Raw genomic sequence first — 20,379 nt, 5'->3', positions numbered from 1 at the left:
ATAATATAAACATGACCAAATGGGTTGTAATGTCAGGTACTTTACAAATATGATCAACCTACTGTAAATAGGTTGGCACTTTGTTATTCACACAAATTTATTGATAAAACACAGTTTTGAGTAATTTGCTGATGAGCATATAGTTAACAAAAGACAAAACCAAAATCTGACTCCCTTAGTTTTTACACTAGAAAAGAGCTAGTAATTAAGTAAATAGAAATGGATCTCCAGTTAACAAATCCCATCCTTGATCAACAATAATCTAGTCTTTCTAATCCACTAAAATGCTAGACACACTCCTGAAGATCTCTCTAGATGCCCTGAATTCAGTCCATAAGAGTGCTTATTATCTCTGGACAGCAACACACCAAAACATAAAACGACTGAGTGAGTCTAGTAAAGAAGTGCTCCAGTAACTACTAGAGTCTTGGACTACTATTGAAATCCTGAGGAAGCATGCTCATGACACTTATGTGTTTACACTTTTATGATAAATTCAAGAAAAATGAAAATATTTAAATGTATTTTTAGTTTGGGCTAATTAAGGCAGTGATCCAAATGTTAGAATCAAGCTCATATACTTTCTGTGGGAAAATATACATGTATAATCATATCTGTGCCCATTTAAATGTTAAGAGAAATTAATGAGTCTGATATGAATGGCAGATATGCAACCATGTTTTGGATTTGCATTGACTCTTTCTAGTTTTAGGCTTGTGTAGCAAATAAGTGCCATAGCATTCTAAAACCTGTGATAAATACCCCAGAGCATTACACAGATGAGTCTTGAAAAAAATAAATAAGTGCATTGCTGTCAAAAGGTGATTTTTGGCTTCGTTTACTTCTTTAGACAGTAGTAAATGTTCACAAATGTGATGGCCTACAATACTTATAATTGAACCTAAACTATTAAATCGAATACACCATATTATACCACTTACTAGTGAGGATGGGGTTGGACATTGCTGTCCTTAGACACTCTTGACTTGCCTGAAAAGACAAGTACAAGAGCCATAGCTGTCATCTAGCAAGTTATACAATGCAAATGGTCTTGAAGCCTTCTGACAACAGCAACTATCAGGCTAGCTAAAGAAAAAGGAGATAAATCCCCAACAAGTTAGTTTTTTCCCAAAATCTTCTAGCTAATATCAAATATTATCCTCATATTTGTTATCATTACCTCTTTATTCAAATTTATTTTATAACTCATGTTCAAAACCCAATGGTGTCTATACATGGACTTACATTTGGTTTCCTAGAGTGTACTAAAATAGTAATTTTCAACTAGGAGATGTTTCTTTAAATCCCTGTTTCCTTGTAGAGAGAACCAAGTAACTTTTAAGATTACACCACAGAACATGTAAATTACTCAAAACAAAGTAGAGTTCGTCTTCTGAGGGAATCTGGAGCTGCCCATTTGTCCCTTCAGTAATACTTAGTAATGCACAAACAGCTCTGTATTAGATTATTTGTCAATGTTATTTTATGAAGAAATTTAATAAAATTTACTACTCTGCAATCCATTGAGCACTTCCTAACTTAATTGTCATATTCTGCATTTCCTGAGATTTACAATTAAAATTGTGATGAGCCAGACATACAAACTATTCCTAGTGTGACAAGACAGGTTATTTGTATCTTACCAAAATTGTCTGAAATATATGTTTTACCAAAAATTGATTTCACTTATCCATAAGTACTTATATGTGATGTAAGTCTGAATATTTTTCAGCCCAATTTTCTCTTAATGTCCACCACCACCAAAAAAAACAAAAAACCATAGTTCAATTTACTATTTATGCCCATGCCAGATCCAGTTAATAAAAAATAATGGCCCTGACATTTTATGTTTTCCAAGGATGATCAAATAAGGAATAGTTTCCAGACCAGAATAAACATTTATTTTCATTAAGACATGTTTAGTCTTCCTTATGTTATTGTCACCAATATTACTTCCTAAATTTTAAGACTACATACTGCAATGTATTAACTTACAATATTTTGTGTCATTGTTTTTTTAAGCCTAAGTTTAATCGGTACAAAGACCAATAATAATATATTATCAGTATGATTCATATTTTGTGTGGTTTGAAAATAGGAAACAGTATAGAACTAAAAATCAAGTAGTTTTGCTATATAATTTTGAAAACAAATTATCTTTAAATACTATATCAACTTCCAGTGGCTAGTGCTGTAAACTAAGAAATTTGAGAGAGGCCAATTGCAACTAACACGCAAAGTTCCATTTTAGAAGTATTTTGACCAGTTTTGGACTTGCTTAGAGAAGTTTAGGACACGTTTAAATATCTTTATGCGAATATTCTTTGCTTATTTGACTTGAAAACTTAATCTCTTTGAGAGTCAGCATCCTAAATATAAAATAGAATAGTACTGATGAGGAAAAACAAGCACCATACAGTGTGGGGCAAAATTAATGAACAATAATACAAGAACAAACTGTTTATCTTTCATGTACTCACAACTGTAAACCTACTTTTGCCCCACCCTGTAGATAATATATAAGAAGGTGCTTTGTCAACAACACAAACACATAAATGTTAAGACATTTAACTTGAAATATACAAAGGGCTTATACAACTCCATGGTACAGGACTATACATTTATATATTTTAATTGTAAAACAAAAGAATTTTTAAAGAAATCTTAGGAGAAATTAATCTCTCCTACCCAAAAAAAGGAGCAGAAACCACAGAACCTTAATAAGAAAAAGATATATGAAGAGTGAGGTGGCATCAAGATGTAAATGAGAAATAGAACGTTGTATTCATGGAGCCAGAGACACCAAACTTACCCAAGAACAGGTCCAGGATGGAAAACTGCAACCTCAAGGACAGGTATGAAGGTATTCTCTTATATTGAAGAGGTTGTGTTCAGCAGAATAATCATGAAGAAAGATTTAAAAATTCAGGTGGAATAAGAGTTATTGTTTTGCCTTTATCTCTAATGGACTCCCTCTATCCCTCATAATTACCATGAGAATTTGAGAGGGGGAAGATTCTAATGGATGCTTCTTGTTTCTCATGCCTCAGAGTTAGAGACCCATGTCCATAGAGAGAGGAAAAGAAGCAATATGGAACTTAAAGACAAGCTGACATTTACTCTAGGCTTATATCAGTCTGTTCTGGCTGCCACAATAAAATACCTCAGGCTGGGTATCTTAAACAACAAACATATTTGCTCCCAGTTCTGGAGGCTAGAAGTCTAATGTCAAGGTGTCCTTGGGTTTGGTTGCTGATGAGACCCCTCTTCCTGAATTATAGAAGGCTACCTGTCTCTGTTTCCTCATCTGGCCTTAGTGTGCTCACAGAAATAAAGGTCTCTGGTGTCCTTGCATGAACACCAGTCCTACTGGATTAGCGCCTCACCTTTAGGTCCTCATTTAACCTTAATTACACACACATACCCCCAAAAGGACCCATTTTCAAATACAGTCTCATTGAAGGTTGGGGCTTCAGCATATGAAATTTTGGGGAACACAGTTCATTCCATAACAAGACTTGAGATTAACAAGGTCTAATGATTGGTAACCAATGATTGATGAAAGTTGTTCTCGTCCAACATCTAGGATAGTGGATACCAAATAGCATTGAATCAGTAGTAAAAATGTGTCTATGTAAAGAAAGCAATTCAAACTAAGAAGTCTACCTAGCATTTCTTCCGTGGTCTGTCTTTGACTTTCCCACCTGTCCTCTACATAGCTATAAGTTACCTTCCTAAACTTTACGTCAGACCTTTTAACACCTCTCTTGAAAAACCTTCAATGACTCCCACTACTTAATGAATAAAATCTTTTAATTATTTCTTCAGCTCTCTAAAGCCCAGATCCAACATGTATTTTCAGTCTCATCAATTTCTCTGTTCTTTAGACACAGAGGATTATTCATTGCTACTTGGACTTGTTCTTGCTTTTTAATGACACTATGCCAGTGCTAACTCAGCCCAAAATGCCCTCTCTCCTCCAGGCTCACTTCTAAATTGTAGAACCTAGAGCTTCAGCAAAGCCTTCTCTGATCTTAGAAGAAATTGATCCCAAAACTCTTTCAGTATAAGTTAGTTGCTATATGTCTGTTTCCCAAAATACTCTGGGCTTGTTAGAACAGAGAATGTTTTATTCATACTTTAACCAGCATCGTTTTTAAAAAATCTTACATACCTATCATATAAAAAGTGAGTAATTGCTCAATAAATGAAGAGATGGTGAGGAATTGGGGAGGCTGTGCAGAATATTTATTACAAATGTCTAATAAGTAGAGAAAGGTAAAATAAAAATAGAAAAGATTCTTAAGAAGTACATGAGTTGTCATTTCCTCTTCATTTTGCAAAAAGAAGCTAAGGAGCTATTAACATGTTTCCTATGACCATCTATAAAAAATTATCCCATAAATGAAAGACAACCACACTGTAATTCACTAGGCATTACAAAATACAGCCTACCTGAAAAAGGCTGCATAGATCCATTTTCCTTTTACAACCATAACAACCACAAAAGAAGTAAACATGAGGGCAAAACACTTAAAATATTGCCTAACTTCATTGACCACATAAAGTAATCTCTATACCTCTCTTTATAACCCAGGGAAGAGGGTAAAGTATTCCTTGGACAAAGTCTGTTGTCATAAAAAAAAAAAAAAGAAAGTCTTGTTCAGAGTTCACACCGAGTATCTTTTCATAAGAAATTATACAGCAGCACAATTAAAATGAAATACTAATTGTAACAAGAAAAGATGGTGGCTGCAGCATATAATTCAACCTTAATAGATTTTCTAATGCCTTTCTTTATATCAAAGGGGAGTAGCCCTCCAGCCAATAAAGTAAATTTTCTGATCACCAAATGGGTACTTCATCCTCATTCAGGCTGATATTGCAGCAACATCGTGAATTTCTCAGACAGCTTTGTGAATCAGCAGAGTATTTCAGAGGAGAGCACTGACTGCTAAAAGCCAAGTCGTTATTTTTAAACAGCCCTTAAACTAGTAGATGAAACACTTCGTTTTTGGGCAAGGATGTATTTGCTCTGGCAACCTGGAAGAGCAGAGAGGGCTGAACCATTTGGGAAGTAACAGAATAATGTTACTGTATCAGCCAAACCTCACATTATACAGTTTTGTAGGTCAAACATTTTTGACTTTGTCTTTTTAATATCCCTGTCTATAATTCTTATTTCCAAAGAGCTTAAACATTAATATCCCATGAACTATCACCCTGTATTTCCAAAGAATCTTTAAAAAGGCATTAACTAACTTTGCTCATATTAAACTTTGAGATCTAGAAAAGAACTGAGTTTCTTTCTATTTAAATAACCCCAAAGAAAGAAAATTGTTGCCAAAAAAAAAAAAAAAATCTGTGTCTTAACACATCCATTCAAAAACTGTTCTGAATGCTACCTTTTCCCAGGCTGTGTTAGATGCTTGGAATACTGAAGCAATCAGACCCCTAGTACTAATAAAGAACATTGGCTCCTACAACAATATACAGTGTTCAAAGGCCAAGGGAACTGAACTCCAGGTATCCCCACACCTCTGTCTTTCTTTGTACTGGTGCAGTTATGAGTGTTTTTTATTATCTTCATGGGGTAAAATCCAGATTTAAGTCTGACTTCAGCTTCTTTCCTTACACAGCAAACATTATATTTTACTTATTTACTAGTAGACATAAAAGGTATACATTCTAAATAACATGGTATCAAAATACATTTTCAGTGTCTACTTTTGAATCCTTCACAAGCACACGCTACTCTAGTTCTTTTGATCTAACTTTTCCTCTATAACTGTCTCTTTAGTTTCCAACAGTAAGCCTAATTTTCATTAATTTATGATACACAACAGCTATTACATTTCAAAAAAGAGACCACCGTTCACCCTCCGTTTTTACTACCTCATATGCCATCCTTAGTAACCCACCAATGATTCTACTCACATGAAATTCCCATTCTCTCAGTGTCCTAGCCTGCACTGTTTCACAAGCATCTGCTAAAGTTATCTTTTTGTTATTTTTAATATATTTTTATTGATTTCAGAGAGGAAGGGGGAGGTAGAGATAGAAACATCCATGATGAGAGAATCATTGATTAGCTGCCTCTTGCACAGCCCCCTACTGGGGATCGAGCCTGCAACCCGGGCATGTGCCCTTGACCGGAATCAAACCGGGGACCCTTCAGTCCGCAGGCTGATGCTCTATCCACTGAACCAAACCAGCTAGGGCTAAAGTTATCCTTTCTTAGTCATCAACAGAGGCCCTCAGTCATACCAGCAAATCTAGAGAAGGAGCCATGACCACAAAAAACTTGATAATTTTAGGTAACAGTTTTACATCTATACTCTGCCACGCCCTAGGCTCTCAGTTATATCATATTAGATCATAAAATTAGTGCACTCGTTTTCTCAGGTTATATAGATCTGAATAAACCCCACTTAATGAAGTAGTTCCTTTCATGTTAGTGATCCCTTCCCTGAGACCATCATGGTGACAAACGGAAAGCATGTAATAAAAACATACCATCAATAGATTTCAAACTTCTATTGTAAATCACTAATAATAATGTATTGTTTTTAAGCAACCACAAATGATTGAGTAAAAACAGGTCTGAGACTATTCCACAGCTGTCCTTCCATTGACACACAGCATTCTCATGAGTTTAAACAGTTTTAACTTCTAATTCTCCCTGGAATTTTACATCAGAGGTTGTTCATTGTCTTAAATTGCTTAATAGAAATTTACCTTAATTCAACCTTTGGATATACAGTATTTTATTTTACACTTTTTTATTGATATACAAGATATTCATTGGGAGCTCTTCATTCATCAAGCAATAGCTTTAAAATGTTGTATCACATATAGAATATACATAGGATATTTAAAAACTAATGCTGAAATTGTGTGGTAAGGGAAAACATTTTCTTACAGAGAATTTTTCTATGTTATGAGCAAGTACATTGACTAATTGCTATGGCTATGTGTATCCTTCAGTCTTTATGTGTGTATTCTTGTGTCTTTTCTCTCACATGTTTATGTATGTATCCAGTATAAATAGTTTAATCCCTAGATTTCCTATGGCCAGAGAGAAATCTCTCTTTAAATCATTATTCTATGTTTTTACTGTTGCCAATCTTTTAAACTAATATAAAATAAAAGGGCTTATACTGTAGAATATTTATTCTGAAAATAGGGTTCTAAATTTAATTTTATTCATAATTTTAAAATCTAGGTGTCATTTGTACCATTATTTACTAGTATATACCGTATTTTCTGGCATATAAGACGACTTTTTAACCCTTCTATATGCCCAGTCGTCTTATACGCCAGAAAATACAGTATTTTCAACTCACATTTTATTCTTAAATAAATTTAGCCTTATCCAAACAATAAATTGCAATCACTTTTATATTATATGTACACACACACACACATTCTGTTAAGCAATAAAATTAATATATTACCATAAATATGTGCCATGTAAGCCAAGGATCAATAATATTTTTCTGTAAAGAGCCAGGAAACAAATTATTTAGGTTTTGCAGGACATAGAATCTGGGTCTCAACTACTCTGCTGTTCCAATGCACCAGCAGCCATAGACAACAAAGGGGCATGGTTGGGTTCCAATAGATATGTGCATGTATGTACGTACTTTTTTGTTTTATCGGAGCAAAAATCTATGGACTAAAAATAAGATAGAGAATGTATTCATAGTCATTAAAACATTATTTATATTTTAATGTCATAATTGATAAAGAGTTGACCAGTTGACAGTTGTAAAATATTATTAGAAGCAAGTGGTTAGAAAATATATTGGAAATAGTAATAATCTTTATTGTCTAGAAATGCCAAAAACTCTAAAAATTAAATAGGGCAAATGAATTACATTACTGAAGGAAAAATTGGAAAAAATTTAAAATAGCAATGAGAAAGACATTTCCAAATGAGGAAAATATACTATAATTAGTAAATACTCATAATATTAAGTATATCAATACTTATACATATAATATACTTTCTAGTTTTAAAAATAAGTTTATAATTATATGTAATCACTATAAGACTATTTCAGGACTAATGAACGGAGTATCTTTTTTTTTAAGTGAGCAATATATTCACTTGCTGGATAGCACAATTAGAGATAGTTTTTCGTACTTATTTTTAATATATTATTTGCCAAAATGTTGGACAACCTGGATAAAATGGATAAATTCTGAGAAACATACAATCTTTCAAGTATAAACATGGAAGAAACAGAAAACCTCAACAGACCAATCACTAGCAAAAATTCCTATATAATAAAAGCCTAATATGCTAGGTGTCCAGTCGACCGGTCGGCTGTTCAATCAATCAAAGCATAATATGCTAATGATACGCTAATTTCACTCAACCACTCACTATGACGTGCACTGACCACCAGGAGGGGGCAAACAGTTAAGCAGTCGACCAGTCGCTATGACATGCACTGACCACCAGGGGGCAGCTGATCTGACTAGTAGGTTTTTTGCTGCTGGGGTCCAGCTGATTGGGACTGAGCAAGACGGGCCGGACATGCCCTGGAGCCCTCCCGTGGCCCCTCCCCGGCTGGCCAACCTCCTGCATCTCTCCTCAGACCAATCATGCAGCGGTGGGGTCCCTCGGCTGGCCTGCACCCTCTCATAATCCAGGACCCCTCAGGGGATGTCGGAGAGCTGGTTTTGGCCTGATCCCACAGGCCAGGCCGAGGGACCCCACTGGTGCACAGATTCGTGCACCAGGACTCTAGTAAATAAATAAAATAAAGCAGTAATCAAAAACCTCCCAAGAAACAAAAGTCCTGGAGAAAGATAGATAAGGATATCAAGAGACATTAAAGGGACACTAGCTGAACTAAGCAGAAAGTGCACCATGAGAATATGCACTACCAAACCAGGATCTCCCTACCAGCGTTAACACCACTAGTGCTAAACCTATATATCTCTCCACTCCATGGCCAGTTCTTTATGTGTGCTTCCAAATGCTACTGTAAGAGCCAGCAAGCTCTGATAGACAGGAAGTTAGCTCATACACAGGTCATGAGAATGGAATTCCTGCTGTTTGCAGCATGGATAGACTTTGAGGACATTGTGCTAAGTGAAATAAGTCAGACAAAGACATACTATATAATACTACTTATGTGTGGAATCTAAAAAAGCCAAGTTTACAAAAACAGAGAATGATGGTTACAAGGGATGTGGGGGAATTGGGGATATGTTGCTCAAGGGGACAGTTTGCAACCAGTGAAAAACTAGTTTGGGAAACTTAATGCACAGCATAGTGATCATACATGATACTGTATTGCAAACTTCACACCTGCTAAGTGGCTGCAGCAGCGGGGTGATAGGGCTGGCGCCTTACCCTGATCAGCCCGGTCGCCTCCCGCAGAGGCTGTCAGTATGACATCCCCTGAGGGCTCCCAGACTGTGAGAGGGGGCAGGCTGGGCTGAGGACCGCCGCCCCCCCCCTCTCCCCCCAGTGCACGAATTTCGTGCACCGGGCCCCTACCCTAGTTGAACAAATAAATACAATTGCTATTAATACAAAAAATAGTTGATAGTTTAATAGTTTCTTTAATACTGGATAGTTTCTATAGATCTCCTATATTGAGCCTTTATTTCTATTATATATTCAAAGTTTTGATTGGCAATTACTTCTATATTAAGCTAGTTAAGATGATTGAATATCAGCCTTAAATTCTATTCCTACAATATGGACAGTTAATGAACTCATAATTTCTCCTTTAGAAACTTTGAAATATAGAATTATTAGTGGAGAAAGAAATATAGGTAGAAAAAATATTTTTTTAAGTTTATAGAATAAATCGTTCCATCATTTGGATAGTGGCTTTGTTTTGCTCATTTTTTCCTACCTATCATTGAATGAAGAAGTTGAACCAAATTTTAAAAATATGTATATTTGTATTTATTTCAGAGAGGAAAGGTGAGGGAGAGATAGAAACATCAATGATGAGAGAAAGTCATTGATTGACTACCTCCTACATGCCCCCCCACTGGGGATCAAGCCTGCAACCAGGGCATGTGCCCTGACCAGGAATCAAACCATGACCTTCTAGTTCATAGGTCAATCACTGAGCCACAATGGCCGGACTGAACCAACATTTTGTTATAAATTTAACTCAAGGTGAATTTACTTTGACTGAAGGACTCTAAATATAACAAAGGTATTGTATTTGACTTTCAATTATGAAGTATGTCTTTACCAACTAACCAGATATAAAGCTGGTAAATGTATTACAATCAGCTCTCTGGAAAGACAGGGAACCCTTAGTTGCAGTTTTGCTCATTTCCATGATAACAATACTCCAATTATGGCCTATGTATTTTACAAAATATTGGCAAGAGATGCTCACAATCAAATCCCATAGAAGTCAGCTCTGCTATTCACCAAACTATTGGCCAGTCACACACACAAAGAAAAAACTTTAAAAAGCTTAAGTTATTAAGGAAGAAAAAAATCAACTTTTGTTTACATAAAAAATATTTGACATCAGAATAATTGTATAATGCTTTTCATAGAATTCAAGTCTTAACATAATGAAAATACATTAGATTATTCTAAAAGGCAATTTATATTTTCTAAAACCAAGTATCATAGTAGCTTGCAATATACATATTTCCTCCCTTTCCTTTCTTGTAGGCTCAAGTTATTTATAACTTCAAAAGTTCTTTACCTGAAATATATTCTAGTTTCCATTTAACCTGTTTACTTTTGCTTTGATGTTGCTTAGTTGATTAAAAGCATTTAGAATCTCAATGCTACGAAATCTGATTAGTAATGTCATATTTCTTAAGCTTATTTTGTCAACACTTCACACATTGAATTTTGATCAAGTAATAGATAACATTATCTTGTTTGCAAATCTGTCTATGATAATTGTCTTAAAAATATAGCTCTAGTTTAAATTAATAATTGATCTAGCAACTGAAGAAATAGCAAATCATTTTACCTAATTATATCCTTTCCAAAGAGCTGATGTGGAGAAATTAAAAAATGCTGCTTCATACTTCAGGAAATAATAAGGTACTTTAAACTTCACCAATTGATTTGTTACTAGATGGGTAGACTGGGGGAAGGTAGATTTAAAGTAAAAACTCTAAGCAAGAGATCTGTTGTCACTAGGTTACTGCAGATTAAGATTGGTTGCCTCTGTCAAATCTTTCCACGATTCCTTTCAAAAATAAATAAATTGTAAATAATTTGACAGTTAATATTATTAAAATGATCTAACTTGGTTTGTTCCACAAGACAGTCCAAGGCACTGCCAGTAAAAATGCACTCTCTGAATCACAATCTCAGTTGTGTGCCTATGAAAATTTTAATTAAGAACTGAAAAGAATTTCAAAGATGTGCCTCTTTGAAACTTGCTTCTAGACAACAGGCTTCTGAAGGGCCTTTTTTCAAATCAATTTCTGTCTCTTTTGTCTAACAGAATGGACTGTATTTTGATACTAAGGAAGCCCACAAAGCTTCCACAAGGTTATACCAGCTTGTACGAAAAGGAACAATTATAATTCGGAATTAAAAGAGGATTTTGAGACCCCCAACTGCCAGCAAACAGGACACAGCCTGAAAAAGCTACTCACATCTGGGTGCCCTGAGGAGTGGTGAGTGTATTTTGCATGTAGGATAAATTTAAATAATTTGTAGTTAGACTTAAGATGGCCAAATACTTTTCATGGCTGATCCCATCGACATGTGGAGTTCATGCCCCTTCCCTCTTGAATCTGCCTTGGTCCTGTGACAGCTCAACACACAAAATGCAGTGACAGTGCCCCAATCACAGACGTACTCTTTAAGAGAATTTCCAGCATCTATTTCCTCCCTCTAGGATTTCTCATTCTTGGAACACTTCCTGGAACGCAGCCACTATGCTATACAAAGCCCAAACCACATGCACAGGACACATGTTGATGTCTCAATTGACAGTCTCAGATGAACTCCCAGCCGCCAGCCAGGATCAAATGCCAGCCATGTGAACAGGCTATCTTGGCTGTCCACCACATCTGAGCCACAGATGATGCAGCCAACGATGATATCATATAAAGTAAGAAAGCCAGGCATCCTAGCCCAGTCAACACCAAGACTGAGAAATAACAAAATAGTTGTTTTAAGCCACTAAAATTTGGGATTGTTGTGCAACAATAAATAACTGAAGTAGGAGTCTTAACAGTGTTGGGCGGTAATGAAACCGTATAAGAATGAATGAGACTTAATAGGCAAGTTTGTGACATAAAAAAATAGAGGCTTAGAAAAGAAGCCTGAGAACTCCAAAATTGCTAGACAGAGGAACAGAAGCCAGTAACAAAGTCTGTGAAATATGTTCATAAAGGTAGAAGGAAATCAGTGACCTGTAAGCCAATGCTTACAGAGAGGAGCCAGGAAGGTGAATGCTAATGAGAGATCAAGTAAGATACAGCTGATAATTGCTTGCTATATTTAATGACAGGGAAGTCAAAGGTCACCTTAGCAAAAACAGATTTGCATACTGACAAAAGAAGCCAGATTGGTAGAGATAGTTGAAGAATGAACAGTAACAGAGTAGGGAGAAACAGGGTAGATTCAATTGAAGAGTCAGAAAAGATGACAGGAAGAAGCTGGTGTAGAGAGAGAGGTCTGGAAGATTTAAATTACTTTTAATGCTGGTGAGAAGGAAAAAAAGCCAGAAAGTTAGGGGAAGAGAAAAATGTAAGTGAGTAATATTTTACTCTTTCCAGAAAGGATCCTCAAACCACAGAACATCCATTTAGGCACTATCTATGTCCATTGTCTATACACACAGTAACCTCAAAGTAACATTTGCTACAGAGCAGTCTTTGTAATAATTTAGCTGTATCATGAATCCAAAGGAAATTATTCATTGACGTATCAGAATGACCTTGCTAAAAGGCCTGGAATGGAATCTAGGGTGGAAATTTAATCTTAAGATGTTAAAGCTCAAAAAACTATCTTTTCTAAATTCTAGGCAAATTCTTCCTTCTAATGTCAACAGTGACATTTTATCCCTTGAGGAGACCATTCCTTATTTTGGGAAGAACTGCTGGAGTAATATTCAGAATCTAAAAAATAGCTACTTACAGGTATGGAAGCGAGTATACAAGTTTTGCTTGACAGGCTTCTGAAGTAGATTGTGGGTAAAGTTAGATATTGCTCTTCCCAAATGTATGTCTGTTGGTCCGTGAATTTACATACATACAGAAGAGTCTCCTGGGAGGAAGCCGATGACAGTACCATGGTTCTTTCTCTGGGTATTTCAAACAGTGGAAGCATGTCTGATAGCTGCTGTGCTATATTCAACTAAGATCAAAAAGTTGCAAAGAAAAATGGCACTGGAGGAGCTAAATGGAACAAAAGATTCTAGACTAGTGACTTGGGAACCAAAGTAAATTAGGGCGCTGAGAGGACTTTCTGAGCACAGCACATGGCTTGATGCAATAAGACTCCTGACCCATACTCATACCCTGGTACTGTGGGGATGGAGGTTGGGAAAAATACTTCAAGGATATGTTATACTAAAGCCCTGTAAGTCATTCTTTGGGATGAAGGCAGTTTTCCTAGAAAAATCCTGAAAGAAAAAAGATTCATTCTCTCATGCTCCTTAAAATTCCTTGCAGCCTGAGAGTCATGATGCCTGGACTTGGGTGAGTCAGGCCACCAGCCAACTTTTGTTTATCCCTCCCGTTCTGCCTGCCTAAATTCCACTTCCCTTGGTCAGATTTTTTTTTTTTTTTTGCCAAACTATTTTCTGCTTTAAATTATTATTAAAATATATATATAGCAAAACAGGATTTTCATCAGACCACAAAGAATTAGATAAGTAAAATTCTCTGACCAGTTAACAAGAGTATCTATAATAATAAAAGCATAATATGCTAATTAGACCGATAGCCAAATGACCTTCTAGATGAAGCCACAGCGGCGGGGGCTGAGGCAGAGGTGGTTAGGGGTGATCAGGCAGGCAAGCAGTTATGAGCCAGCGATCCCGGATTGCGAGAGGAATATCTGACTGCCTGTTTAGGCCTGATTCTGCGGGATTGGGCCTAAACAGGCAGTCAAACATCCCCCGAGGGGTCCCAGATTGGGAGAGGGTGCAGGCCAGGCTGAGGGATGGACTCCCAACCCGCCCCCCATGCATGATTTTCATGCACCGGGCATCCAGTATAAGATAATTTGTTTTTTTCTTTTTTTTTTTTTTTTAACCCTCACTCAAGGATATGTTTTTATTGATTTTTTTTTTTTTTTTTTTTTTTTTAGGAGAGAGAAACATCTACCAGTTGCCTCCCATATGTGCCTTGATCAGGATGGAACCCACAACCTAGGTATGTGCTCTGACTGGGAATCAAACCTGCAACCTTTTGGTGTATCAGACGACTTAAACCAACTGAGCTACCAGGCCAGCACAATAATTTGTTTTTAAAATAATCTTATGAGGCAAAAGCACAAACCGAGCAAAATTGTTCTTAATGCATAAGCAAAACTGGCTCGATTCCACCTGCTGCAGCTGAAGAAAAGTAAGCAAAGGTAACATGGGCAAAGTAATTCTTTCAAGCAATAAAATCAAAAGTCCATTCATTAATTTATAGCCCAGGTAGAGCAAATCAGCACATTTTCATAAGCTCAATGAATCTCCAAAATTTGCTTTTGTGATGGCTCAACTGCTGCCAAGTATCATACTCCCTAAGTATCCTCAGTATTTTGACAATAATTAAGTGCTTGCAAAGTTAAAATGTGTGCATCAAAAATATGTACAACATAGCTATACTTGAACACTTTTCACTGGGCTGATTTTTGTCCTAATTATTAAGATGAATCAAACACAATAAACAAAAGTACACCAAATCACCAGTAATGAGAGACAAACTTCAAAATATATTAACCAAATGCCCACAAATTAAAATGAATCCAATCAATTTCCAAATTGTAGAAGATGTATAATTAGTCGTTCTCAACTGGGAGGGTTTTTGCTCCCCATGGAACAGTTGGCAGTATCTGAAGACATTGTAACAACCAGAATGGTAGAGACAAGGGATTATGCTAAACACCCTCCAAAAAATAGGCCTGCCCCCTACAAGAAAAATTATTGGCTCAAACATCAATGCCAGATTTAGGAATCTTGCATTAGAATTATCATAAAGTTAATAGCATAGACATGTAGACAGAAATTTATCTTCCAGTCCATTATGGTTTTCAGGGAATGGAGGGGAGAATTACTATTGTCATATATGACAATACCAGGTCATTAAGGATTTAAGGGAAAAGACAGTGCCCAAGGCATTGACCTCTTTGTACAACTGGATCTTTTAGATAAATCTGAAGTTTAGGCATGCCTTGAAATACTGATAAAATCTCTAGTATTATCAGTTTACAATGAGCTTTCTAGAATATTATAAGCGTGTACCTTGCTCATGCAAATGAAAAGCAAGACATTAAGGTACTTTGAAACACACTGACTCCAGATTTCTATATAGGAGTCCAATATTACAACAGTTGGTTAAAGGTCTAGACTAAAGAATTAATAAGGAAGATTAGAGTAAAAGATATACCATTTCAATTAATTCAGTTAAACATTATTAATAGTACCCACTTCCATTAATTTTATTTTTCCAACCATTCGGACTTATATGCTAGTTTTCAGAGGCAACAAAGAAGGAGAAAAGGATATAGAAATTCTTCACATTGATTCTGTGGCAATGATCTCAAAAAGCCTAGTGAGAACAAGCAATTTAAGGAGGTAAGAAAGCAAATTGACTCCGTGGGAACTTTATTAGGTAAGAGGCAGATAGGCTTAAAAAATGGCTCTGTCTCTGAAGAGAAGGAACATCTTTTGCTTTCCAAGCATTTCACTTAAAGAAAATGTCATGCTGAAAATCTTGGAGACAAAGTCTGTAACCTATATGTTTTACCATTTGTTGACAACTACCTTAAGTATGAAATAATAGACTAAGGGTTAATCGATATTGGGCTTTAGCAAGGTGTAATTGGATTACAAAATTTAATTTTCTTTATAATTATAAATTTTAACAATTCTACAGTGGATGGAGTAATCGTTTTGGAATTTATTAAACCATCCATTAATAGAGATACATTTATTCTTGTCAAAGTCCTATTATTTCAATGTCAAATTAATGTAAAAATACTCCAGAATGTTTATCACATTGTTCATGTAACACCATTAAATTAAAATAACTTGAATTAATTTATCCAATCAGGTCTAGTAGCAGATTCCTAACTTAGAGATTGGAGGGTAATCGATTTTTAAATTAGGATGACGATTGACCCAAAAGTTCCTTTTCTAAAGGGGATTCTTTAGAACACTACTTTCTTAAGTTGCCAAATGGAGGGAAAATATTTCCTGAGAAGTTTGGAACATACTGCTTATGATAACTCAGAGATCCACAGTCCATATTAGAAGAATAAAGCCCTTGAAGAACCTAATTAACAGTTTGCAGCAAGCCAACAAATATTTGTTCAATTATCCAGTATGGTCTGTAACATCAGTTAATATACCTCAGCATTAATATCCTGAGTAAAATTTGGGAAATAGATGTCTATGATATGGATAGTAGTGTTGGATGCATTAGTTATCAATTGCTATGTAACAAACTTGATTATATCCTGATTTCCATAGGTAAGAGGTCAAAGGACAACTTAGGTAGACTTACTACCCAGGGTCTCAAAGTTGTACTCAGGCTTGGGTTATGTCTGAAACTCAGGAGAATCTTTCAAGATTATGTGGTTTTTTAAATAACTCATTTCCTTATAGTTGTGGGCTCACAGTGGCTTCTTCAGGGCTAGCAGGAGACATAGGATATCTGCTGCTTAAGTCTCTGATCTGAGTCCCTCCTAAAAGGGTCACCTCATTAGACCAGGCCTAACAAGAATCATCCCCTCTTTAATTAGGTTAAATCCACTGATTAGGGAGCTTATTTGTGTCTGCAAAATCCCTTCACCTTTGCCATAACACATAATCTCATAATTCCCTGGAGTGAGGTCCCTTACATCAACAGGTCCCACCCGTACTCAAGGGGAGAAGAGGTGGGAATCACTGGACCACCTGGTGATTCAATCTACCACATGGGGGGGAACTTTAAGGAAAGCAACAAACATAGCAGGGAGCTTAAAAGAGAGGACAAGAGATCATAAAATGGTCTTAGAATCACAATTAGTTATGTCCCTAAGACCCTTCCATAGCTAATGTCCCAATAGAAATAATAATGATGTCAAAGACTGTCTTTTAAGTGAAGCAGTCTGAAATATGCAAAGTAGTTAAGACCAATGGAAAACAGGCCATGTATGTTCTCTTGTAACTATTGCTAAAACTTTTAAGTCAGGCCTGAATAGAAGAAAATAGCATCTTGGAATACTTGAGAAGGTGAGAGAAAATATTTCCTATCATTTTATTCTACACAAAGAAGGAAAAATATATTACAGCAAGCCTATTTTGTAATGAAACAAACTATCATTCTTTTCTTAACAAGTGGAAATTAGATAAATAGATAGTTCATAATATAACTAAAAAGCTCAATAGGATTTTTTAGAAATTCTAGTGACTGGTATCTAGATTTTAAAAGTCACATTTTATCAAATTTACTTTCATTAATGGCCGTAAGGTTTTTCTGATTATAAACACCAATTAGAATATTTTACTATCTTGGCATTTATGAAATAATTGTTTTAAAATAATTTATCTAACCTTTACATTATATTCAAACTTAAGAGGAAGAAAGAGATCAGTAGAAAAAGGAGGTAAAATAATTTTTATACTTAACTTTCTTAAATAAATTTACAATTTAAATTCAGAAACACAAACCATAGAAAATAACATAGACCTAAGTCTATTACTGCCTTTGTTTTTTTATTAAATCATGCATAATATACTTTTTAAATGAAAGTAAAGTCTCATTCCTGTATTTACAATCGTGGTTTTTAGCCTATTGATTTAAAAAATATTGTGCTTCTCTTTTCAACAGGAAATATGAGATCACTGATAAAGCTTAAGCCCATATGTCTTGATAGAGCACTATTCTTTGTACCGGTTATACTCTGTACTTATTGCATATTTTTAATTATTTATATTTCAGAGGAAAGGGTTAGCTAGCTGATTTACGTACTAGTTATAAATCCCAGTCTGCAAAAGTAGCTGTACACAAGACAATTGAAGCTTACTTGTGGATATTATAGATGGTTCTAGAATTAGGGTGATAATGTAATTCTGAAGAATCACAGTGAAAAACAAAAAACAAAGTTTCTTTTGGAGAAATAAATTTTAAAAAAAGATATCCAAGTTTCAAATCCCACTGGACTAGGACATAAATCAGGGAGAAAGATATAATTTCACATAGAGCCAATTCTCTATTAGAAAGGGGATGTGGGCTCTGGGAAGCATGCACTTAATTCTGACTTATGCACACCACATTGTTGTCCGTAGAATTGTACAAATCACCCCGTGAAAAAGGTTAATCAAATGTGTAGCGTGACTTATGATAAAATGCCTGGGATGGCTGACCAATTCGATTCATATGTCCTGGTGGGGATCCATAATGTCTCAATTCTTAATTATCTAGTCTTTTGTGCATTAAAAAAATGGCCAATAAAATGTCAGCCAAGAAACACACTGTTCATTCCTTTCAGGTTTATTTTAAACCTATTGCACTTAGGCTAGAGCTAAATCAATTTTTCATGAATATCTACCCCGGTAGATTGCACCTCTAGCCAGTTCAGATCCCCAGAGAATTTTTAAAAAGAGATTTATCAAGTAACAAGTAACACCTCAGGAAAAAGAAACAGGGTTTTTAATTGCTTTATGCGCTCCATAATTGAAGGCAGGCACCTTCTTGAGGCACTCGCTGCCAGGCGGAGTGAGACTCCAGTTGGCCCTGCCTAATTAATCCTGTGATACAAACCTTCTGGCTTCAATTTTCACATCTCTGTCTCTTTTTAGAGGTGATAATAAAACTAAAAATTTATGTTGGTTACTGTATGACTATAACTGTGCCAGCAGAACACAAATAAAACCATATGGGCTAAAGAGACCTTGTCTCCACATTTCTGGTTTCCCCGTGGTCGGAGGCCCAGGGGCAAGCTTTGTGCAAACAAGAAAAGGTAGGGGAAATTCAGTGGCGGGTAGAAGTACAGGTCAACACCTTCTTGCCAGTCTACTTACTCTGTTAAGATGACTCATTGAAGCATATGCTTTTTGATTGAGAGAAAAAAAATCCTCCAAATAGAATTGTGCGCTCTGAAAGTTCAACAGCTCAGTGACTACAAATCACAAAACTGCACTAGAGCTTTTACTGAAAGACAAATTGGGCAGCTTAGCCTTTTAAAAAAGCTGTCAGTGACAAGTGCAGGGTGTTGTACCTCAATGGCTTACATATGAAAACTGGTATAAAATATCTGCAATACATTTTCTGTGATCCAAGCAATGTTGTGATGCATCAGCATCCCACATCAAGAACTGACTCCATTGTTGACACAGGGCAAAATGACCTGGCTTGTATGAAGAACCTTGATTTGTAATGGGATATTATTGGTAAATGTCCTGTGGGATGATACGTATATAAAGAGGTGGTATATTAAAGATGTCGTGTCAATAATACATAGTTAGTCCCAGGGAAAATTTTATAAGCACAAAAGCATATGGATTTGTCCTTAAATTAATGAAATATGTATATTGCTTAAATCATAGTACGAAAACACAAAATTGTTCTATCATATGATATTTTGAGCAGTTTTTTTTCTACAGAATATTTATTCTTCCATCTTGAAATACCAGTAGCATGGTATTTTCAAAGACTGGAGTAAAAAACTGAAAAGTACATTGGATCATGCTGTTCATTTATACTTCACACATTTTTTTTTTTTTTTAGGACAGAAGTTTTTCCTGTGCTATGTCACTCTCTTTATTTAACTTATCCCTTTTAAATCTATATTTATTTTTAATAGAATTTCTACACTTCTTGCTGAATTTTTAAAAATATGGGAGCCATCTGGTGGTCAACAATTATATTTTTTCTTAAAAATAAAAAACAATTTTGTGTCTATTGCAAAATAAAATGTTCTATTTTAAAATTTGGTGAGTATTTTTCTTTCTTTTTAAACAGAAGCGTCTTAATACAGGCACTAATTTTTACTCCCATACATCTAGTTAAATGGATACTAACTTTTAAAATACTGTTTTCACTACATAAACCACCCAATTTTTATAAGATCAATTGGTCTGTTCTTTTCATGTATTTACAGACAAGTGCTTTAAATTTTGTAGATCTAGACAAATACAAATATGTTCTTAAAAAGCTTTAGAATATGTGGACTTTCATACTTTTTAAACAATTGAATTTTATAGAATA

Source organism: Cnephaeus nilssonii, assembly GCF_951640355.1.
Source record: "Cnephaeus nilssonii genome assembly, chromosome: 12".
In the NCBI taxonomy this organism is placed as follows: domain Eukaryota; kingdom Metazoa; phylum Chordata; class Mammalia; order Chiroptera; family Vespertilionidae; genus Cnephaeus; species Cnephaeus nilssonii.
Note: the sequence above shows the minus strand (reverse complement) of the source record.